Source organism: Salmo trutta, chromosome 6 (genome assembly GCF_901001165.1).
Source record: "Salmo trutta chromosome 6, fSalTru1.1, whole genome shotgun sequence".
Taxonomy (NCBI): domain Eukaryota; kingdom Metazoa; phylum Chordata; class Actinopteri; order Salmoniformes; family Salmonidae; genus Salmo; species Salmo trutta.
The window spans coordinates 24127243-24153241 of NC_042962.1; the positions used below are offsets into that span (position 1 = coordinate 24127243).

General features: G+C 41.8%; 1 protein-coding gene across 3 annotated transcripts in view; it reads right to left on the bottom strand.

Annotated features, from left to right (window-relative positions):
- Positions 1-25999, bottom strand: part of ralyl (RALY RNA binding protein like) — a 156902-nt gene that overhangs the window by 63853 nt on the left and 67050 nt on the right. The window lies entirely within an intron of this gene.

A 25999-nucleotide genomic window follows, 5' to 3' on the forward strand; every position in this document is an offset into this window, starting at 1 on the left:
TAAAAGCTCTTGCTGCATGAACTGACATGTCCACCCAATCTGAAAGCATAAGCTACCGCTAGCGAGTCCTGCAGTGCATCAAACTCGAAGAGAGAGAAAGACAATAGTTTAACAGTTTTGAACAAATTCATTTCTTAAAAAATTAAGTAGAAGCAAGAGAGAGAGCGAGAGAGAGAGAGAGAGAGAGAGAGAGAGAGAGAGAGAGAGAGAGAGAGAGAGAGAGAGAGAGAGAGAGAGAGAGAGAGAGAGAGAGAGAGAGAGAGAGAGTTAGTTAGCCTATTCAAATACCCAGCTCAAACAGAGAGGGATGCTTTGTTAGCTACCTGGCTATGGTTATCCAACACTGGAACTCTTCCAAATCAAGGTAAGCTTTTGATTTTATTAATTTATTGCCACCGGGGCCCACCGGTGTAACTGCGAAATTGCTTTCTGAATGTACACTTTACTGCATGTCGTAGTGGGTTTACTAACGTGTTAGTTGTATTAGTTCTAGTTGACTATGGCGTGACAATGATGTAGGCTGTTTGTAGTGGATATGAAGGTTTGGCTTGGAAAGATTCTTTCACCTGGTAACAGACAGCTGAAGGGAAAAGGTGAGAGGAGGACAATGCGTAAATAGTTGCAAGAAGGAATTATATATACAATGAGCAAAGTGATCATGCTGTTTTTATGTGGCTGCTATGAAAGTGAACTGTTTGTGTGTGATCAGGGATGTATTCAATCCGCGGATTCTGTTGAAAAATGTTTCTTAAACGGAAGCAAACAGAACGAAACGGGGATAAACATACCTGAATTGGTCCAATAGAAACCCTCATTTGCAACTGTTGGACTAATGATTACACCCTAGATCAGCTAGATGCAGGCAAGAGTGTGCAAGGTGATAATAAATGTGTCACTGTCTGTCATCTTGATTACTCAAAATTCTCTTGACCTGTCCACCTACGTCGTAAACTTTCATTCATAGGCTAGGTTGTAACAACCAAATGATGGGTACAGGGATAATTTCAGTATCATGTAGTAGCCTAAACCTACTGATGTTACATTAAGCTGAGTGAATGGAATTTGAATGACAGTCATCCAATATGCTGTAATAGAAATAAGGCTATGGTCCTAATAAAAAATAAATAATAATCCTCCCTCATCTTAAACGGCACTGACTGCCGCTGGTGGACTTGTGATATTTGTTTGTGTTTATTCTGCCCTGAGGGATCGGGCGCTCCATGTCACGCAACTTGGGTCAAGATCTGTTTCTTGCTTTGTGCTTAGGAATAGGGCACGATTGAAAGGAGTGATGGTATGGGGTAGAGCGAATTGTGGATGTGGAGCAATTGAAGTTGAAGATTCCTGTTTTTTGTGATGCCCGCTGTTTGGTGCTACGCAGACCCCGTTGGTGAGCGAGGTGAAACAGAGGAGTCACTGTCAGTCCTTTTGAGTTTTGAGTCAGAGTATCTGAGTATTTACCAGATAAAGTAATGTTAGAATATATCAGTTATCTTGTTAGAGCTTTTGTGCCGAATCCACTGCAGTGTTTCAAATGCAACGTTTCCGGTCAGTGTGTCATAGGAGAGAGATTCTAGGTTGAGGTGGCCAGAGTCAGAGTAGTGCAGAAGGTGTCATATGCTGAGGCATTGAAGAAAGTAGAGGAGGATGGGTCAAGGGTGAAGGATACTGAGAAGATCCCTGTGAGTAGTAGATCTGTGCCAGATTAGAGGGATAGGCCAACGAGTGATATACTGTAAGCTTCAGTAAGGTTAGCTTTTTAGCGTTCATTTCAATGGTTATCAACTGTACCGCAGAAATGGAACATAAATCACATAAAATAGATGTTGTGGTGGCAGCTGCAGAGAAGTATTTGGGTATACGAGATTTGACTTCAGAAGAGTTACAGGGTGTGTTGAGTTGTGGTGTCCTTCCAGGCTGTTGGCATGGTGCAGGAGCAGATAGGGTCAAAGTAGTGGAATGAGGTAATGTGTTTTTAATGAGTGTAGGGTCAGTTGGAAGGGTGTTTTTTCTCTCAATTATATATATAATTTAAAAAAAGGTGACTGCCTCATGAAGCTGGTTGAGAGAATGCCAAAAGTGTGCAAAGCTGTCATCAAGGCAAGGGGTGGCTACTTTGAAGAATCTCAAATATAAAATATATTTTGATTTGTTTATCGCTTTTTTTGTTACTACATGATTCCATATGTGTTATTTCATAGTTTTGATGTCTTCACTATTATTCTACAATGTAGAAAATAGTAAAAATAAAGAAAAACCCTTGAATGAGTAGGTGTGTCCAAAATTCTGACTGGTATTCTATGTCAAATATGTAAGTTGAAAACTATGCGACTGCTTGACATTCCCGGAAATTCCTAACCACACATTTTCGTTTGCATGGCATCACCTGTGAAATCTCATGTGAAAAATATCCAAGTGAAACTTTATGTAAAATATCATGACATGTGAAGTGTTCCAAAACCACATTTCACAAGTAAAAAAATCGCTTTCTTTTTCTCTTAATGATGACACACATGAGCTGGGCTTTATCACCATGATGAGCTGGCCCCTCTGCTAAAGATGAGTTATTAGTTATTAACTGCATTAGTAGGGGTTATAAAGATATCCTAAAAGTGGACACGTGCAGTGCATTCGGAGAGTATTCAGACCCCTTGGCTTTTTCCACATTTTGTTACGTTAGAGCCTTATTCTAAAATGTATTAAAAACAAATTGTTCCCTCATCAGTCTACACACAATAACCCATAATGACAAAGCAAAAAATGTTTTGGGGAAATGTTTGCAAATGTATTACAAATAAAAAACATCACAACCTGTCAGGTTGGATGCGGAGCGTCTCTGCACAGCTATTTTCAGGTCTCTCCAGAAATGTTAGATTGGGATCAAGTTCGGGCTCTGGCTGGCCCACTTAAGGACATTTAGAGACGTCCCGAAGCCACTCCTGCGTTGTCTTGGCTGTGTGCTTAGGGTTGTTGTCCTGTTGGAAGGTGTACTTTTGCCCCAGTCTGAGGTCCTGAGTGTTCTGGAGCAGGTTTTCATCAAGGATCTCTTTGTGCTTTGTTATGTTCGTCTTTCCCTTGATCCTGACTAGTCTCCCAGTCCCTGCCGCTGAAAAACATCCCCACAGCATGATGCTGCCACCACCATGCTTCACCGTTGGGATGGTGCCAGGTTTTCTCCAGGCGTGACGCTTGGCATTCAAATCAAATCAAATCCAATTATATTGGTCACATACACATGTTTATCAGATGTTATTGCGGTGTAGCGAAATGCTTGTGTTTCTAGCTCTAACAGTGCAGTAATATCTAACAATTTCACAAAAATACACACAATACAAACAAATCCAAAATAAAGGAATGGAATGGAATTATGAATATATAAAGGCCAAAGAGTTTAATCTTGGTTTCATCAGACCAGAGAATCTTGCTTCTCATGGTCAGAGTCCTTTAGGTGCCTTTTGGCAAACTCCAAGCGGGATGTCGTGCCTTTTACTGAGGAGTGGCTTTCGTCTGGCCACTCTACCATAAAGGCCTGATTGGTGGAGTGCTGCAGAGATGGTTGTCCTTCTGGAAGGTTCTCTCATCTCCACAGAGGAAGTCTGGAGCTCTGTCAGAGTGACCATCAGGTTCACCTCCCTGGCCAAGGCCTTTCTCCCCCGATTGCCAGCTCTAGGAAGAGTCTTGGTGATTCCAAACTTCTTCCATTTCAGAATGATGGAGGCCACTGTGTTCTTGGGGACCTTCAATGCTGCAGAAATGTTTTGGTACCTTTCCCCAAATCTGTGCCTCGGCACAATCCTGTCTCATGGCTTGGTTTTTGCTCTGACATTCACTGTCAACTGTGGGACCTTATATAGACAGGTGTGTGCCTTTCCAAATCATGTCCAATCAATTGAATTCACCACAGGTGGACTCCAATCAAGTTGTAGAAACATCTCAAGGATGAGCAATGGAAACAGGATGCACCTGAGCACAATTTCGAGTCTCATAGCAAAGGGTCTGAATACTTATATAAATATGGTATTTTGTTTTTTATTTTTAACATATTTCTAAAAACCTGTTTTCACTTCGTCATTACGGGGTATTGTGTGTAGATTGATGAGTAGATTGAATACTTTCTGAGTGCACTGTACAGCACAGCAATAGCCACAGCTTCGGGAAGAACATGAGAGAAAATAGCTTACATACACACTAATTATTGTGTGTGTTGAATCCTAGTAGCCCTTTCCTGCAGTCAAATGACCTAGTGGCCTCATGGGTGGAATGTTATAAATCATCATCATTTCATAATGAATAAACATTATTAAAAAAAACGCAGAAAATCGTGTGTTTCTACGTCAAACGGTTTTGTTATATTTCAGTTTTCTATGATGTATATAAAGTGTAATATTGGGATGCAAACTCAAAATTAAATACATTTCAACTCTATATTTGACATGGTACATGTGTCTTCTTTTTTAAGCCCATAACCATGTGTGTGAGGTGTATAACTTTTGTTACAAAGTACTAGATTTATTTAACACTACCAAGAAACACTGACCCTGATTTAGCCCACTACAGTAAAAGGTTAAGGAAATATTGTCATAATCCAGAAAAAAACTATGATTGGGTCACACATGGCCAACATTTTAACCTTAGCCCTACTCCCTCTCAAAGGCTACCAACAAACAACCTATCAAAGAATACATTGAAATTATACTCAGTGTAATTCTGTGATGTACTGGTAAATTACATTTGTAAGTCAAAAGAGTTATGGTGCGTCAGTAAGAGGAACTGAGGCAAGTTCTCTCAATCTGTCTATGTCTCACAGATACTTTAAATCAAGGTAGGTGCATAATGCAGAAAACCAGTAAGTATCTGGTGTGAACATCTTTTGCATCATGCAGCGCGACACAACTCATTCGCATAGAGTTGACCAGGGTGTTGATTGTGGCCTTTGGAATGTTGTCCCACTCCTCTTCAATGGCTGGCGAAGTTGCTGGATGTTGGTGGGAACTGGAACATGCTGTCGTACACGTCGATCCAGAACATCCCAAACATGCTCAATAGGTGACATGTCTGGTGAGTATGCGGGCCATGGAAGAACTGGGACATTCCAGGAATTGTGCACAGATCCTTGAGACATGGGGCTGTGCATTATCATGCTGAAACATGAGGCGATTGCGGCAGATGAATGGCACAACAATGGGCCTTCCCATACCATAACCCCACCACCACCATGGGGCACTCTGTTCAAAACGTTGACATCAGCAAACAGCTTGCCCACACGATGCCATACACACTGTCTGCCATCTGCCCGGTACAGTTGGACATTCCTGCAGTCAGCATGCAAATTGCACGCTCCCTCAAAACTTGAGACATCTGTGGCATTGTGTTGTGCGATACAACTGCACATTTTAGGCCTGTTATTGTCCCCAGAACAATGCGGACCTGTGTAATGATCACGATGTTTAATCAGGTTCTTGATATGCCCCACCTGTCAGGTGGATGGATTATCTTGGTAAAGGAGAAATGCTCACTTACAGGGATGTAAACAAATGTGTGCACAACATTTGACAGAAATAAGCTTCACATGTTGTGTTTATATTTTTGTTCAGTATAATATGATTAAATGTAGATTATCAAATAAATCTAAGGAGAATATATCAAATATGCATAACGCATTCATTTCTCTAGGTGTTGTAACAGTACCAATTTCCCCCACAGAGGGGCGCTTAAGGACCACAAAGGTAAAGCAGCAGAACATCTAATCTCGACAGAGCTGGAAGGCATGTCTAGCATTTTCATAAAGACCATTCATTCATTCAACAAGCACAAGCACAAGACTTGATTGAGAATTTCTTCAGCATCATTTCAAAAGTAATTAATATTTTATCAAGTTCCACTTTAGTTATAACAAGAGCCTATCATCTTAGCCCAGACCCAAATTTCATTTGACACCAGCAGTCCCACTTCTCAAATAAGTCAGCTCAGCTCCTCTTCTACCAGGACTACAAGTTGAATAATTATGGACAGTGTCTACTAATAATGCTGTCACACAGGCAGGCCTGGGAGAGATGGCACACTTTAGAGAACACACACATACTGTACTGCACGCTCAGTGGTCCCACAGGGCTAGAGCAATGGCACACTTTAAGGAACTCACACGACCTAACAGAGCTGTTCAGGGTGCTCTAAATGCAGTGTTATGCACAGTTTCTGCTCCATCAGTAATTTGGCCAAATAGACTCGAGCGTCTCCTCTGGCATACAGACACAAAATCACTTGGTTGAAGTCAAAGGTCAAGAAGATGGTGTCTACAATGCTATAAAATCTAACGCTAGCTGGTAGCATTGTTAGAAATGCTGTAAAATAATGAATTAATGTGTGGTATCTATAGAAACAAACTGGAGGTGATTCAACATAAACTAGGGGGTAATGTGTGTCTATTGAAATATGCTTGATGTGACCTTTTGGTAGGCAGACCGGCCCAAGGCTTTCCTGCTCCTTCGCAAATTAGACAACACCGAAGACCAGTGACTGCAGTGACTCATGCACTGCCCCGTAGCTTAGCCGCTAATTATGTTTGTGTGTGAGTGTGTTAGTTTAGTATTTAGTATTTTATTAGAATCCCCCTTAGCTGTTGCCAAGGCAGCAGCTACTCTTCCTGGGGTTCAAACAGAGATAAAACGTTACATCAAACAAATGATTGTGCATTATACAAATGGACATTGCTCCATTATTACATTACAATATTACAATACTACATTACATTACTAAGAATAATGTGTGGGTGTGTGTGAGTGTGTCTCTTCACAGTCCGTGAGGTGTTGTTTTATCTTTTTAAAAATGTATTTTTTATCTGATTTTACTGCTAGCTTGATTTACCTGAGGTGGAAGAGAATTGCATTTAGTTATGGCTCTATACAGTACTGTGTGATACTGTGTGTGTGTGTGTGTGTGTGTGTATGTGTGAGTGTTTTATTTTGTTTACAATGTCCATCTTGTTCCGGTCCTGGGCTACGTACACCAGAAAATGTGTCAAAGCCATTCTTAATCTGTGGGAGTCAGAAGAGCAATTCCACAGTCACAGAAAAACCTCAAGGGTCTAAGTAATTATCCTAGCATGAATTATTAGAAACCATGAACCACGATGTAGACTACAGTATACGTAATCTTTACAATTTGTATTTGCTCTTATCGCGCTCCTAGTGTTAATTCTGTCATATAATCTCAGTTGAATAGGCTCTCAGACACAACCAGTCGATGATTATGGTGTTAATAACGAGCCAAGCATGGCGAGCAGATCAATCCTGATGGAGAGCAAAAAGGGCAGCTTTTCTATTCCAGGGGTCCATATGAGGCCCATAAAGATCTGTTCTGCTGTAAAGGCTCGCTCCGTTTAAAGGTCACCTGCTGTCCTGTCGTAACACACACACACACACACACACACACACACACACACACACACACACACACACACACACACACACACACACACACACACACACACACACACACACACACACAGTCTTCGCCTCTACCTCACACACATTGTCGCGCTGGCTGACTCTGTGACATCTCCATTAGTCCTAATCCTAAAGACAAAGAGCCGTTCCAATCCATTACAGTACATACCCTCAGGATTCCCGTTAAAACTCAGTTCAAACCATGCCCTTGTAGTCCAGGGATCTGTTCCAAGCCATTATCAACCATGCTCTTGCAGAAGAGAGTTTCTATTCCAGTCCATTAGAAAACATTATTGTGTATACTAGGAGATGGAGTTTTATTTCCTGGAAATCCACGATTCAATGGACCAATTCCAAACCACTAAAATTGTTCCCCTACCTATTTTTTTTATAGCAAAATGTCCATGTAGCCTATGTACTTCAAACTCTTAAAAGAGTTCTGTATTTTCATGACAAAATTTGCGACTGGTTCATTATCCCCCTCAAGTGACCAATAGCAAATCCACAAAGATACACGGAGGGGTCTGTTCTGCCCCTCCCCCCACCCCTCTCCCACAGGTGTAATTGACCTCTATGTGAACTCCAGACCTCATCTGTAAGCAAGCATATATCTTTGATAAAGTTATCCAGGGGAAATACTGCAATGCCAGCCTTCCATGGCCTGATAAAACTCAAACTCAGCACTTCTGCAGTCTCCTCACAGCTTGGACTCTTCTGTGTTTGTATAAGAGAGCCGAGCTGTGTATGTGTGTGTGTGTGCGTGCGTGTGCGTGTGCATGTGTGTGCACATGTGTGTGTGCCTGCTTGCCTGTGTGTGTATGTGTGTGTGTGTGTTTGTGCATGCGTGCCTGCCTCTGTGTGTGCGCATGTGTGTGTTTTGTAATAAGTGTCCCTGGAAGACAGTGTTTCTTGTTGGGCTATGAGCTGGTCCTTCATGCCACACTCCCCCATGCGGTCTCAAAGTGGACAGACATTCTGTGTGCTGTTTACTGCACAGTGTAACGCTAAGGGGAATAACTGTAACCTCAGTCGTCCTGCAGCTTGTAGAGACCAGTCAGATGGAAGATACACCAAGAGAGAACTGGAGTGAAAAAGAGAAACAAAAATGTTTAAAAAAACAAGCAGACATGCTACACAGTTAGAACACACTACAATGACAATACATGACACAATCTCCATTGAATGGTTTGTTAATTCTTCAATGCCTCAAGGTGCTCATAATCGTGGATGATTATCAATCTGTCAGAGCCAATCTGTGGTCTCAGTTGAAAATGAAAATAGAAGGATTAGTTGTCAACATGACCCAAAATAACATCATTTATTTTCTTCATATTATGTATTATTCATTTAACACACTCAAACTATTTTTTTGCCCTAAGAAAACAAACATCTTCAGGGCCATTCAAGTTGATTACTGAACTCAAACTCAAATGTTATATCTATGAATGTAGAATTGCTGCGAGAATCAAATGCAAAATGAAATGGAGGAAGGATGCATGAAGACTAAAGTTGTTGTGTAATTATAGCACACATCTGTATTTTTTCCACTTTACCAGTAATCTTCTCAATGATGTCCCTGGTCTAGTCTAAATCTGTGTACACTGTAAACTTGTCATTACTCAAACCTTTTGAAGAAACCCGTTGTACTTAATATATCTGAGTACAGTTACTTAACCTTTTACTGCAGTGGGCTAAATCAGGGTCACACAGAGTGTTTCTTGGTAGTCTTAAACAAATCTGCTTTGAAACAAAAGTATACACCTCACACAGATGGTTATGGGCTTAAAAAAAAGAAGACACCTGTACAATGTTCCCTCAAAAAAAAAATTAGGCACTGAGCAAATGTCAGGTCTGCTGAGTGCAAACTTGAACGTTGTGAAAATTCGGTGCAACTTCTGGCTCGGATTTACAGTGAACACTGAGGCTGTACCCGCTTTAAGTTACAGTTATAACAGTGGCCAAGTAGGCTACTGTGGCTATTTGATCATAATCTAGGCCTATCAGAGTGGCCTACCATCAAAAACAATGGAGAAAATGCATCCCATAACATTTGAACATGGAAACAGCTGTTCTATCATTCAGCCTACTGTAGCCCGTAGGCCTACATTCCGTGACACTTTTGGAAAAAATATGCAGCACTTGACATTAACCTGTTTATCCACTTGTCCTTCAGACAAGGAGGTGACTGAAAATGTGCTATTTGATGCAAGAAACTACTTTACAAAATAAAGTGAATTATTATTCCCATACCATTATTACAGAGAATCAGACAATTTATGCTACCCTCTGCATATTTGCTACTTATTTGCTAGCATATTCAAGCCTGTCTCAAAATACAACACTACCCCTTTAAGACATAACAAATTCTCTTTACCTGACTTGCTTTTCAAACATAGCTAGAAATGCACACACGTTGTGTGCTCTTGTAAGAAGCAACCACTCCCCCATTGCTGACTAGAAATTAACTATAACTGGGCTAGTAACACACTTACTATCAAAGAATATGAACAAATGTGCACACATGGCTACATGAAGCTCTCGCTTTGATCTCAAAACAAGCGCATCTACTCACGACCACTCGTGCTGTAAACACAGTTCAGTTCAAAGTGAACGGCACAGATCCATATATGGCAATGTACTATTTGCATATAAGGATACTGCAGTTGTGACTGGTTATGCCGCACTGGTCTGTAGAGTATGGGCTGAGTCCTGCCTGTCAATGCCATAGAATACTACTCCGGTGGGTTCTGCCTACAAGAAAATCTCTTTCATAGTTAGTTTTGCATACTAAGTCTTGCATAATTCATTTTATTTCGGTATGTTGCATTGAAAGTGGATAATATTGGCAATTCCCACAGTAGAGGGAAGCATTGATAATGTTAACTAAAGAGAAAAACTAGAAATTTGAGTGAAAATCAATCTCGTGCTTCTCTGCTGCAGGCTGATATTGCTTCTGCGCAGCAGTCCCTGGGAGCTGGCACACCTGCGCAGCTTAGAGAGAACATTGCACCTGTACCATGTCAGATATAGAGTTGAAATCTATTCAATTTTGAGTTTGCATCCCAATATTACATTATACATCAAGACTGAAATATAACAAAACTGTTTCACATAGAAACACCGGATTTCTGGCAGGATTTAAAAAATATTGTTTATTAATTATGAAAGTATGAAAAATATGAATAACATTCCACTCATGGAGTCACTACTGTAGGTCATTTGACTGCAGGAAATGGATACAGTGATTCTGTAGTCATTACTCAAACCGATAGAGTCACTGTGACCCTGTAGTGTGGCGGGTCTAGATTTTAGTTGTATCAGATTGAACATTTTGAGTACGAACCCACTAAGCCACGCCTCCAATATAATTTCCCGGTGTGCCTTTTCGAGTGAATTGTAGAGTTACCACCCATGACAGTATTTGTTAGTGACAGAGACATGGTTGTTGAATTTGATCATTTTCAGTAGGGATGCATGATATATCGGTGAACATATTGGAATCGGACGATATTAGCTAAAAATGCCAACATCGGTATCGGCCAATGTGCAAAAACGATATCAAAGCTGACGTGCATATCTATATAACGAAGGTACATGACGCCATGTAAAATTTTGCGCTATATGTGCAACACAGCATTCATAAACTAGCCAACAATGTCTGCTGTGTGGATCGAGCAGTCAACAAGTCAAGCAGTCATATGAAAGAGTAACAACATCTCTGCGAGATAACTCAAAGGTGAAATCCATTAAAGCCAAGATAATGGAATTCATTGCCCTTGACAATCAACCGTTCTCTGTCAATGCTGGGCCAATTGTGTGCCGCCCTATGGGACTCCCAATCACGGCCGGATGTGATACAGCCTGGATTCGAACCAGAGACTGTACTGACGCCTCTTGCACTAAGATGCAGTGCCTTAGACCGCTGCGTCCATGTGTGTGTGTTAACTATTTAACTGTACTAGAATGCTTAAAAGGCCACTAAAACTGTAAATATCGGTTATCGGTTTTCTTTTTGGCAAGGAAAATATCGGTTTTCGGTATCGTCCAAAAATGTAATATCGGTGCATCACTAATTTTCAGTCCAGTGGCCTTCACAAAGTGAGTTCCTAGTTCAATAGTATCATTATAATTAAAGTCTTTATGACAATACATTTACATATCTCATGAGGACTTATTTTGAGGCCGAGCATTACCCAAATCAAATCAGAGTTTATTAGTCACATGTACAGGGTTGCATATGAAATTGCAGGGTAGTGCAATTCTTACGCAGCGAGCTCCAACAATGCAGGTTAAAGAGAAGTGAGTGAAACAATAATAATAATAATAGTAATAATACTAAGTAAAATAATAGAATATGAAAAAGATCGCAAGACGGCATATATAGTACTTCAGAAAGTATTCAGACACCTTGACTTTTTCCACATTTTGTTACGTTACAGTCTTATTCCAAAATTGATTAAATAAACTTTTTCCCTCAACAATCTACACACAATACCCCATAACGAGAAAGCAAAAACAGGTTTTAAGAAATTATGCAAATGTATTAAAAATAAAAAACACGAATACTTTATTTACATATGTATTAAGCCCCTTTGCTATGAAACTTGAAATTGAGCTCAGGTGCATAATGTTTCCATTGATCATCCTTGAGATATTTCTACAACTTGATTGGAGTCCACCTGTATTAAATTGAATTGATTGGACATGATTTGGAAAGGCACACACCTGTCTATATAAGGTCCCACAGTTGACAGTGCATGTCAGAGCAAAAACCAAGCGGTCAAAGAAATTGTCTGTAGAGCACCGAGACAGCATTGTGTCGAGATCTGGAGAAGGGTACCAAAAAATGTCTGCAGCGTTGAAGGTCCCCAAGAACACAGTTACCTCCATCATTCTTAAATGGATGAAGTTTGGAACCACAAAGACTCTTCCTAGAGCTGGCTGCCTGGCCAAACTGAGCAATTGGGGGAGAAGGGCATTGGTTAGGGAGGTGACCAAGAACCTGATGATCACTCTGACAGAGCTCTAGAGTTCTTCTGTGGAGATGGAAGAACCTTCCAGAAGGACAACCATCTCTGAGCACTCCACCAATCAGGCCTTTACGGTAGAGTGGCCAGAAAGAAGCCACTCTTCGGTAAAAGGCACTTGACCGCCCGCTTGGAGTTTGCCAAAAGGCATCTAAAGACTCTCAGACCATGTGAAACAAGATTCTCTGGTCTGATGAAACCAAGATTGAACTCTTTAGCCTGAATGCCAAGAGTCACGTCTGGAGGAAAACTGGCACCATCGCTACGGTGAAGCACAGTGGTGGCAGCATCATGCTGTGGGGATATTTTTCAGTGGCAGGGACTGGGAGACTTGTCAGGGTTGAGGCAAAGATGAACGGAGCAAAGTACAGCGAGATCCTTGATGAAAACCTGCTCCAGAGTGCTCAAGACCTCAGACTGGGGCAAAGGTTCACCTTCCAACAGGACAACGACCCTTAGCGCACAGCCAAGACAACGCAGGAGTGGCTTCAGAACAAGTCGCTGAATGTCCTTGTGGCCCAGCCAGAGCCCAGACTTGAATCTGATCAAACTTCTCCGGAGGGACCTGAAAATAGCTGTGCAGCAACACTCCCCATCCAACCTGACAGAGCTTGAGAGCATCTGCAGAGAAGAATGGAAGAAACTCCCCAAAAACAGGTGTGCCAAGCTTGTAGCGTCATACCCAGGAAGACTCAAGGCTGTAATCGCTGCCAAAGGTGTTTCAACAAAGTACTGCGTAAAGGGTCTGAATACTTATGTAAATGTGATATTTCAGTTTATATATATATATATATATATATATATATATATATATATAAAACTGAAATATCACATTTATATATTAAAATCTGTTTTTGATTTGTCATGATGGGGTACTGTGTGTAGAAAACAAAAATGTAATCAATTTTAGAATTAAGGCTGTAACGTAAGAAAATGTGGTAAAAGTAAAAGGGTCTGAATACTTTCCGAAGGCACTGTATATATACAGTACCAGTCAAGTTCGGACACATCTACTCATTCCAGGGTTTTTATTTATTTTTACTATTTTCTACATTGTACTATGAAATAACACATATGAAATCATATAGTAACCAAAAAAGTGCTAAACAAATCAAAGTATATTTTATACTTGAGATTCTTCAAAGTAGCCACCCTTTGCCTTGATGACAGCTTTGCACACGCTTGGCATTCTCTCAACCAGCTTCATGAGGTTGTCACCTGGAATGCATTTCAATTAACAGGAATGCCTTGTTAAAAGTTAATTTGTGGAGTTTCTTTCCTTCTTAATGTGTTTGAGCCAATCAGTCGTGTTGTGACAAGGTACGGTTGGTATACTGAAGATAGCCCTATTTGGTAAAAGACCAAGTCCATATAATGACAAGAACAGCTCAAATAAGCACAGAGAAATGACAGTCCATCATTACTTTAAGTCAATCCAGAAAATGTCAACAATTTTGAGTTTATTCAAGTGCAGTCACAAAAACCATCAAGCGCTATGATGAAACTGGCCCTCATGAGGACCGCCACAGGAAAGGAAGACCCAGAGTTACCTCTGCTGTAGAAGATAAGTTCATTAGAGTTACCAGCCTCAGAAATTGTAGCTCAAATAAATGCTTCACAGAGTTCAAGTAACAGACACATCTCAATATCAACTGTTCAGAGGAGACTGCGTGAAATGGGGCCTTCGTGGTCAAATTGCTGCAAAGAAACCACTACTAAAGGACACCAATAATAAGAAGAGACTTGCTTGGGCCAACAAACACGCGCAATGTCCTTTGGTCTGATGAGTCCAAATTTGAGATTTTTGGTTCCAAACGCCGTGTATTTATGAGACGCAGAGTAGGTGAATAGATCTCCGCATGTGTGGTTCCCACCATGAAGCATGGAGGAGGAGGTGTGATGGTGCTTTGCTGGTGACAATGTCTGTGATTTATTTAGAATTCAAGGCACACTTAACCATCTGGATTGCGCTTAGTGGGACTATCATTTGTTTTTGAACAGGACAATGACCCAACACACCTCCAGGCTGTGTAAGGGCTATTTGACCAAGAAGGAGAGTGATGGAGTGCTGCATCAGATGACCTGGCCTCCATTATCACCTTTCTCAACCCAACTGAAATGGTTTGGGATGAGTTGGACCGCAGAGTGAAGGAAAAGCAGTGCTCAGCATATGCGGGAACTCCTTGGAAAAGCACTCCAGGTGAAGCTGGTTGAGAGAATGCCAAGAGTGTGTAAAGCTGTCATCAAGGCAAAGGGTGGCTACTTTGAAGAATCTCAAATATAAAATGTTGATTTGATTAACACTTTTTTGGTTACTACATGATTCCATATGTGTTATTTCATAGTTTTGATGTCTTCACTATTATTCTACAATGTAGAAAATAGTCAAAAAAAGCCCTTGAATGAGTAGGTGTGCCCAAACTTTTGACTGGTACTGTATATACAACTAGTTTAAAATCTATCAGTTGCTGCAGTTAAAAGTGCTGAAGTGTGTAAACAAGGATACTTGTCAATAGAGGGAAACTAGTATGCACCCGATGGTGTGTTTGGCTGAGCGTACCACCCTCTGTAGAGCCTTGTGGTCACCGGTAGTGGAGTTGCTGTACCAGGCTGTGATGCAACCCGGCAGTTATGTCTTGATGGTGCTCTTTTAAATCACTGAGAACACTGTCACTTGGGGATAGGCCAAATTTCTCCAGTCTCCTGAGGTTGAAGATATTTCAGCTCCTCTGAGATATGTATGCCAAGGAACTTGACATTTTTGATCATGTCCACGTTGGCCCCATTGATGAGGAATGGGGGCGTGCCCAGCCTGGTTCCTCCTGAAGTCCACAATCAGGTCCTTTGCTTTGCTGAAATTCAAGAGTGCCTATCTCCTCTCTGTAGGCCATCTCATCATTGTTGGTAATCAGGCCTACTACATTCATGTCATCAGAGAACTTGATGATGGAATTGGAACTGTGTGAGGCCACACAGTCGTGGGTATACAGGGAGTACAGGAGGGGACTGAGGACGCAGCCTTGTGGGGAAATGTTGAGGATCAGTGTGGAGGAGGTGATGTTGCCTACCTTCACCACCTGGGGATGGCTCATCAGGAAGTTCAGGACTAGATGCATAGGGAGGAGTATGGTATTCCTTTTGTCTAAGTGGGTCAAGGCAGTATGCAGCGCAATCGCGATTGTGTCGTCCGTGGATCTGTTGGGCGGTAGACAAATTGGAGAGGGTCGAGAGTACCGGGGCATGAGAAGGTCATGTGGTCTTTGACTAGCATCTCGAAGCACTTCATGATGACAGAAGGGAGTGCTACAGGTCAGTAGTCATTCAGTTCAGTTAGTTTCCCTTTTTTGTAAATGGGGATGATAGTGGACATCTTGAAGCAGGTGGGGATAACGGCCTGAGCAAGAGAGAGATTGAAAATGTCAGAAAACACATCAGCTAGCTGGTCTGCACATGCTTGAGGATGCGGCTAGGGATGTCGTCTGGGCCGGCGGCCTTGCGAGGGTTAACATGTTTGAATGACTTACATACGTCCTTCATGGAGACCGTGTCGTCCTCAGGGGCTATCCTCAGAGGCTCAGATTCATTATGCTCGAAGCATGAGAAAAAGGTGTTTAGCTTGTCTGGTAGGGCGGCGTTGTTGTCCGCGATGTGACTGGCTTTCTTTTTGTAATCTGTGATTGTTAGAGGCCCCTGCCACATACGCCTTGTGTATGACTCGCTGAATTGCTCCACCACTTTGTCCCTATACTTTTGTTTCGCCACCTTGATCAATCTGCGTAGATCGTATTTGTACTGTTTAACCATAGGCTTGTCCCCGGTCACTTTTCAGTGTTTATAAGCAGCATCTCTCTCCTTCAATTTTCTGAAAGGTCTGCCGTCAATCCACAGCTTTTCATTCGGGTAAGTATTGAAAGTCACCATCGGTATCACATCATCTATGCATTTTTTTATGAATCCAGTGACTGAGTTGACGTATTCATTGATGTTATCGCCAGAAATGACCTGGAACATATTCCAGTCCATGTGATCAAAACAGTCTTGGAGCATGGATTCTGATTGGTCAGACCAGTGTTGCGCAGACTTGACCTCCGGAACGTCCCTCTTGAGTCTTTGTTTGTAGGCGGGGAGAAGCAAAATAGAGTCACACATATGCCGAAAGGAGGACAGGAGAGGGCCTTAAATTACTTTTGTTAAAGTCCCCCACAACAATGAACGCTGGCTCCAGGTACGCAATCCCCATTTTGTTCATTGTCCAATGAAGATCCTAGAGAGCATTCTTTTGTGTCGGCTTGGGGCGGGATGTACACAGCCGTGGCAATAATCCCTGGGAACTCTCTCGGAAGGTAAAAAGAGCAACATTTGATAACCAAGTATTCCAAGTTGGGAGTTCCTGTACATTTCCCCCATCGCATCACTTGTTATTGGTCCTAAAGCAGACACCCCTGCCTTTGTTCTTGTCAGAGAGAGCCCTCTTCCTGTCCGCTCGATGAACTGTAAAACTCGCTGGTTACATATAATCCATTTGGATGTCGGGGGAAAGCCAAGTCTAAGAAAACAGAGTATGTGGAAGAATCTGATGTCCCTCCAGAAGGAGATCCTCGCTCTGAGTTCATCAAGTTTATTCACTAATGATTGAACATTTGTGAGTAGTATGCTTGCTAATGGAGGACGGGTCGATCTGCGTCTCGCTAAGATCCCCGCACATCTACCTCTCTGCCAGCGTCTTCGTTTCTCTCCGGTAGGACTTCTAGGCTGCATGGCGCCTCACCAAAGAGGCTAGACCATCTCCAGGAATTTGGGAAGGTCGGCCTGAAACTAATGATTTACAGGCCACTTCAGGCCTGCAAGTAGGATTGCAAAATTCCAGTAACTTTCCCAAATTTCCCATATTTTCCAAAAAATTCTGGTTGAAGGATATCCAGGAATATTCCAACAGGGATTTCTCAAAAACCTGGGAAATGTATCAGAATTTTGCAACCCTACCGAAAAGTCACATTATGCTTGCTTGCAAAGTGAAGTGTAATTCATATTGGAATCGAGCCAGAGTTAGGATATCCAGCAGTTGACATTTGTATTCACCCGCTACCTGCATTCATAATGACTGCCAGGGTTAGGAAAAGTGTGAGGAGACTACCTAAGCCATTTAAACTGGAACAATCATTTCAGCAGAAAAATGTATGTTATTATTGTGTAGATCAATCAATCAATTTCTCAACGGACATGCAAAAACACAGATATTAAAAACTATTCTAAAAAGATCTACCTGCAGTAGAGCATAAAGGGAAAGAAAATTAGAGTTGATGTGACTTCTCATTTAGTTTTGAGTCAGTATCACATGAACATTTTAAGTAATAATGACTTTTCATTGACTTTGAGTTCAAAATGCCTTGGGGTTTACAGTGTATGAGGGAGAGCGAGAAAAAGAGAAAGAGAGAGAGAGAGAGAGAGAGAGAGAGAGAGATGTTTAGCTGAGTGGATTCAGCCCTGCTGTGGTCATTGCTGGCCAACAAAGACTCAGAAGCACGCACACACACACACACACACACACACACACACACACACACACACACACACACACACACACACACACACACACACACACACACACACACACACACACACACACACACACACACACACACACACACACACACCTCTCCATGGGGCTATACAGAAGCACAGCCTGGGCAAAGTGAGATGGATTATAGGCTGCATGTTGGCAGGACAAACACTGCTAATTCTGTGATTAGAAATCTGGGTTCAGGAGGCTGGAAAAGCTGAGCAGTGAATCAGAGTCACAGCACACAGAGCTTTAATAGACCTGCCAAGCACCCCCCCCTCCTCTCTTTCTCTCTCTCCCTCCCTCTCTCTTTCTCTCTCTCTCTCTCTTTATTTCTCTCTCTCTCAAAGCACACTGTGTGCTGTATCTTCCGAATTATTATCCTATTATATACAGAATAGGATCCCTGTGCAGTTCCCTTTTTCGGCTGTATATTCAGCCTTGTGTATGCAGTATCCCGCTGAAGACTCACTGCTTTCAGCATTATGGTCACAGTGTTCTTACATGCTGTATATTAAGTGTTATGGTTCTACGTGGAGCTCTTTCAGGTGAATATTCATCATAATAGCTGTGTGGAGTGGTGTGATGAGAACACAGCGTATATTCACACACTGATCACACTGTGAGTCCACCTCAGTGTGTCAGTGTGTGATTAATGAGAGAGCAGACAGACAGTCAGGGTGCATTTTAATCACCCACAAGGACTCTCTACTATACAGACAAGTTTGTGTGTGTGTGAGAGAGAGAGAGAGAGAGAGAGAGAGAGAGAGAGAGAGAGAGAGAGAGAGAGAGAGAGAGAGAGAGAGAGTTGTTTTGAAATTATCATTCCAGTGAGGTGTCTTAAATTCCTTATTTTTTGCCTGTGGAGGAGAGCAAAGAGTAGAAACCTCCTTCATGTCCTCCCTCCCTCCCGCACACACACGCACGCACACACACACACTACACAGAGTCGAAGCCTCAGAACCAAACACAGGGACATAAAAGACAGAGAGTGGGTCTTATGGGGTTAGTCCTGGCAAAGCTCAGTCCAGTGGATCAGGAAGGATTGGCCTTTCTAGTTCCATACAACAATCCCCACGGAACTCCACTCAGTCAGGGTTGTGCAATGCTGCTTAACTATGGTCCTCACAACTTTGTGAGGGCCATAGGTGAGGGCCATAGGTGAGGGCCATAGTGAAACGGCATTGCACACCCCTGACTGAGACGTCCTCGTGTTTCCTTGGCGTAACCTTGAAGATCAAGGGCTCTATTCAATCTACATCACTGAAGCATTATAGATTGCGCAATGGAAATGTAAAGGTCATTTCCAATTGAGCCGACATATGCAGCGTTTACCGTCAATGCGGTCTCCGCTAACGCGGGAACATTGCCTTGAAATTTCAATTACGCTGTAACACTGAACTTCTGCAATACGGATTGAATAGGCCCCCAAATAATACAATCCCGTGTATCTTTTGATTCATGGAAACTATCGTACACCTGTGTATCTCGAGTGATCGCCTAATACAGTATCTGCCATCACTGGTTACATACTAGCCTCTGAAGCTTATTCTTAAATCATTTCAAAGCTCCATGCTGTTCTTTTGTTCAGCATCCATAGGGACATGTGGACCTTTTCAGGTTCAACATTTGACTAAATCTGCTGACTATGGTAGTGTGTAAGATTGTGGGACTGAATGATTTATTTGAATGGAGGAGATGGATAAGCTGCCATTTTGTGAAGAGATGGTGTGACCTTTCCTTCCTGTTCCAAAAGCAATGTGGCACAGACAGGTGGAAGAGTGGGATGAAGAAAGAGAGCAAGAGAGAAAGAGAGATTACAGAGGCAGACACAGATACTATGTAGAGTTTGGAAGAGGCCCTACTGTCATTTCATCCTGCTCCTCCCTCCCTCCGTCCATCCCTAACTCCCTCATTCCCTTCCTTCCTCCCTCCACTCCACTGGTTATTTTCTATGTGTGTTTCTACTTGCCATGCATCATGTTGGCCCAAAATGACGATTGATTGCGGAGTCGCTGCCACTGTAATCCGCTTAGGATGGATTTTGCATCTAAATCACTTTGTTATGTATGTGCCTAACTCTTGCCAATTCCATTTGGAGACACAGCGATAGGTGATCCATCATTCATTACCCTTCACTGTGCTCATTACCGCTGTAATATAATAGCAGAAGCCCCTCTACTGTTCAGGTGAAGTGCACACAAGGTGTGCATACAATATGGGCCATACATTGGCCATTGCACCTTGGGTTAGAGCTTTGGATGGCAGCAGGTGATATAGAGTTACACTATTAGATGATTGGAGGTTACACAACATCATATCAACATTTATTGTTTGTGATGTGTGAATACATTTCTGTTGGACTCGGTTGTTCATTTCTCTCCATAGAATTAAAAGGGGGAAACAGAAAAACATTAATGATGAGTCTCTCTGGAAATGCTTGTACGCTCTCTCTATTTTTCTCCCTTTCTCTTCCTCTCCTTCTCGCTCTATTTGAAGCTGGAGTCTCAGGACTCTTTATACCCGGCCACTCTAACAGCATGTTGTGTTATCCTATCAGTCTCCTCTACCAGTGTCTCCATCTCTCCTTGCCAGCCACACAATCCTGCTGCCACCAGGCTCACAAACACTTAAACACAGTTACAACAAACACTACAAGACACAGGAGAGGTACAAAACAATATTTATGTTCGTAATATTCTCTTTACCTCCATCAAGATAGAAATGAGTCAATCAATGATTCGATTTTTTTTCTCCAGAACATCTGGGCATACTGTAAAATCATGAAACACGTGACATGTTTATAACCTAAACGTCAGTGTTTAAAATTTAAATATCAGGCATTTAGATTTGAAAATAAGTGTCATCACAAGAATTAAAAATGAAAGTCAACTTGTTCCAAGCCGTTTCCAACCAGGAGAACACTAATGTTTGAACACTAATGACTTTAAACACTAATGTTTACTTTCCCATCGTTCTATTTAGTGTATTTAGTCATTAGAAAATGATGTGACTTCCATGCCTTTTATTTCAGTGCTAGGAACGTATGTCACCTACATTTCAACACAACTGAATAGGACATTTGATTCAATAAATCTTTGCAATTGCGTGGTGTTGTTGTTACTCTACTGTGTAGTTATTTGCGTTAATGCAGAAACCAATGCGGTGCTCGAGGGGGTGCGTTCATCAGAATCAAATCAAACTTTATTTGTCACATGCGCCGAATACAAGTGTAGACCTTACCGTGAAATGCTTACTTACAAGCCCTTAACCAACATTGCAGTTCAAGAAGAGTTAAGAAAATATTTACCAAATAAACTATATGTAGGTAGGAGTGAAGTTACTATGCATAGATAATAAACATTGAGTAGCAGCAGTGCACAAAACAAATGGAGGTGGGGTCAATATAAATAGTCTGGTGATTAATTTTTCAGCAGTCTTATGGCTTGGGGGTAGAAGCTGTTAAGGAGCCTTTTGGTCCTAGACTTGGCGCTCCGGTACCGCTTGCCGTGCGGTAGCAGAGAAAACAGTCTATGACTTGGGTGACTGGAGTCTCTGACAATTTTATGGGCTTTCCTCTGACACCGCCTATTATATAGGTCCTGGATGGCAGGAAGCTTGGCACCAGTGATGTACTGGGCCGTACGCACTACCCTCTGTAGTGCCTTACGGTCAGATGCAGTGCAGTTGCCATACCAGGCGGTGATGCAACCGGTCAGGAAGCTCTCGATGGTGCAGCTGTAGAACCTTTTGAGGATCTGGGGACCCATGCCAAATCTTTTCAGTCTCCTGAGGGGGAAAAGGTTTTGTTGTGCCCTCTTCACAATTGTCTTGGTATGTTTGGATCATGATAGTTCGTTGGTGATGTGGACACCAAGGAACTTGAAACTCTCGACCCGCTCCACTACAGCCCGTCAATGTTAATGGGGGCCTGATCGGCCCGCCTTTTCCTGTAGTCCACGATCAGCTCCTTTGTCTTGTACATGCAGGAACCAATGGGATACTCGAATGGGGGCGTTCCTTCATCTGAATGCCCCAAATTGCGGGATGCAGTCACGCACTATTGTATTTGTTTTTGAAAAGTTTGTTATAATATCTAGAGTATACACATTGAATGATTAATTGATCTTATACTACACAAAGATAAATAATTTACATTTTCTAAACTAATTGAACCCATTACTGAGATGGTTGTTCCAGTTTAGGTTTCGGTAGTCTTATCTGTTAAGTCCTTCACTATACCAGTCATTTTGATTTCAGGTTGTGGGTGATAAAATATTCAAATTCTTGGATGTCTTTCTGGCTGTATTTTGATAGGAGTTAATAATAATTTCACAAACCATCATATTGTGACATTGAGGTCTGATGAGACCCATGAGCCAGGATTTTCAGACCACAATGTTGTGGATAAGTAGGCCATATCTAAAAGCCTTATGACATGTGTAATATAAAGTCATAAATCATAAACTTTTAATTGAACCGCATACACTTAGACAACCACTTAGTGAAAGCCCTGAAATTAAAAATGATTGAATGCAACAACCATGTGTCTGTCACTGACTAACACAATCATGGGTGGGTACCACACACATTCACTCGAAATGCATGCTGGGAAATATGCAAATACAGCTGTAAACGCTACAGTGTTAAAACAACACCCCCAGTGTTTCATTTTTTAAACCGAAATGCAAATAAACAGTTCTAAACACACACTATTTTTATTGAAATTCTAAATGCCTTGACACGTTTAAAAAGTGTTACAGAAAAGTGTTTAGTTATGTGTTCAGATCCTAAACACTTGTTTTTACAGTGTATGGAACTCACAGTCGTTATAAAACCTCCTGCCCATTGACCAAACCCTACAGTAAGGGAAGATGCTGTAGTAGTCAAGAGGGAAAACTAAACCAACTCCAACCCGGTCAGCAAGCTGGGCAGCATCATACAAAATTCATCCATATTCACATACCTTTGCACTGAACCTGTCAAGGTTATACCATACAATCTCAATTAAGCTCTCAAGAACTTCCACAATGCAGTAAGTCTTATAACAAACAACACTAGAAACAGTGGAAAACTAAGCTGAGAATGCTACTGGTCAATTTATGGATTCAGTAAGGAAGACATGAAGCACAAGATCTGCCATCTCAAACGTACGACAAATCGATATAAATATAAAATGAGGACGTATGTTTTGATGAATTATAGATGGAATGCTAATTCAATTTCTTTTCAGGTCTACTTGCAGCAAGAGTCCAGTAAACATCTCTCCAAGACAAAAGCTTTTATTTTCTCTGGTCGTTCTCTATTCTGAGGTTGCAGTGCTGCAGGCAGAAATGTAGGTTGAAGCGTGTTGTGTCGTCCTCAGGACCTCCTGGAGTTCCTCTCGTTGAGCATATGTGGATTTGGACACTGCGCTGTGCTGACACATGGAAAGGTACACTGCATGCTGGGATGGCTCAGGGCTGCGAGTCGGTCTCTGTAGTGACGTAACCACGGCAGCCCAATGAAGGGTGAGGTAAGGGAACTGTCATCTCAGATAATGCGTTATGGTGGCATGAATATTAGCTGTCGTTATGGTGCCAACGGGAAACTTCCACACAGCCATCAGCCAAAGGGGAGGAATACTCTAACAACATGAACTGAATGAGAAGGAGAAGGGTAGAGTGGCTCTTAAAATAGGCATCAAATAGCCTGCAAGACATGACAAATGTCATAACCCCTAATGCTAGACAATGACAATTGACCTTCCAATGCCGTAACGCTAGTAGTGGGTTGCAACTCTTTCCTTTTTGCAAGATTTACAATGGCACATCACACTTATATGACTATTTTCACCATGGTGTTTAGGCCACAAGCAACTGACAGGCTTAACAGCACCATTTCCTTTAATGAGAATTTATGGAGAGGGAGAACAGGTTCAGCAGTAGTCCATTTGGGAGAGCCGGTCCTCGATATATAATTGTACTGCACATTCACAACTCTACACAATGTTAATAAAACATATCAGTCCAGGAGAATGAGAATGAGTATCCATAATTGTCAATCGGGGATGTGTTTTCAAACATTACTCTGCCACATGATTTGTAGGTTGAGTGATCATGTCGATGACCTTTGGGAAGTGATGAAAATACCGTGCACTACCACTCATAAGGTAGGTAGAAAGAGCAGAGAGCAGTAGAACACAAGAAATGCAGTGTCATCTGCAAAAAATCTAATGGAAAATTACCTGTCACTTTAAAAGTATTCAAGGAGTTTTTAGATTATTTGGAAGGCAATGTATCATGATAACCTTGTGACAAAACGGGTCATCATTAGGGTTCCAAATGTCCTGTAATTTACACAAAATGTGCAGGTTTACTAGGAATCCCGGATAGAAGATTCCCAGAATCTGGAGGGAATAAGAAAGAAATCTGGGAATCTTCCAACCGGGATTTCTGGAAAACCTGTGAAATTTGGGAAAGTTAACAGAAATATGTAGTAATGTCGGTCTTTATGTAACACCCAAAAAACAACCACACACTGCCTTGGTGGACACCACAGCATTCCAGGTAGTTCCATAAACCCACATCAGTATGCCTGAGATTAATCTCTGTCTCCTTCTCTACTAATGGGTCTTCAGTGACAGAATCACCAAAGTAGAGCTAGTGACAAGAGTATTGAACGCTGAATAGCTTCAACATTTGTATTCTGATATGGGGTTTGTAAATAGAAAACAGCCTGAGGTTGTGTGCGTCTTCAGGAAACCGCAAAGCGAGTGGCTTTATGAAAATAAATATTTATATTCAAGTTGCTTATCGTAAAGCAATGTCGGACAGTATAAATATGTAACATCCGGCAGGGCTCTCCAGGACACTTGCCATGACTGCAGAGAGAGAAAGAGGGAGCTTGGCGTAATAGAGGCTTGGCGATGGTATCTATCTCCCTGACTGGATTCCATTAGCCAATGGTTCTGTCTGTTCTGTTTACATTCTGAATGCACAAGTTCACGCTAACACGGAAACTGCAAGTGAGAGGCCTAAAATACTGAAAGACATTTTCAGTGCATTAGCCATCATCAGTCATCTAGCCAGCTATCACTCATGTAATAACCAACAGACCTGTGTGTTGGTGGAAGATTATATAAGGGGCATGGGAGGATCTCTCTCACACTCTCACTCTCTCTCTCTGTCTCTCTCTCGCTTTCTCTCTCGCTTTCTCTCTCTTTCACTCCCTCTCTTGCTTCCTCTCTCCACAACACCATCATTTCTCTCCTTTTTATCCTCTACTTTTTCTCTCTCTTTGACACACTCTCACTGCCCTTGCATGCAATTACATCTAACCAAATGGGCTAGTTTTAATAGTGGTCTCTTGGCTATACTCTGCATCATGTATAGAGAGCTGATTTTTTGTGCCACAGATTTGCATTGCAAAAACAAAACAACTTTTCTGAAAGCAGGTCAATTGGATAATGAGACTGCACTTAAAGGGTAAGTTATCTGTAGCACCTCCTTGTTAAAAGTAGTGGTCCCAAGAGAGGTCAGGGATTTCAGTTAGACGGTGTACTGCTGCAGCGCATCTGTAATTTATCTTTATGTCTCCTGAGGGAACACACTGAAGAAATTTTAAAAAGTGAGAACCAAAATGGCTGCCGTTTACAGCCTCAACTACACAAAATCCATAGCTCTAGAGTGACAGAAAGGGTTTTAAATGCAAACCGTGGCACAGCAAAACAACCCTGAAACTAGCATTGCAGTGTGTCAACCAAGGTCATATTCAGTAGAAAGAAAACATTTTGAAACAGAGTGAACAAAGAAGTAGCTACTGCCGGAATTTTTCCAAAAAGAAAACAGGTCTGTGCTTTTCCTTTAGTGGTTTTAGCCACAGGAACTCTTAAAGGAACTTGACATACTTTAGTGAGCCACATTCTAAATGTTTTGACATACGCTACTACTTAAACTAATGGATTCAGCAGGTCCCCTTTCCTGAGA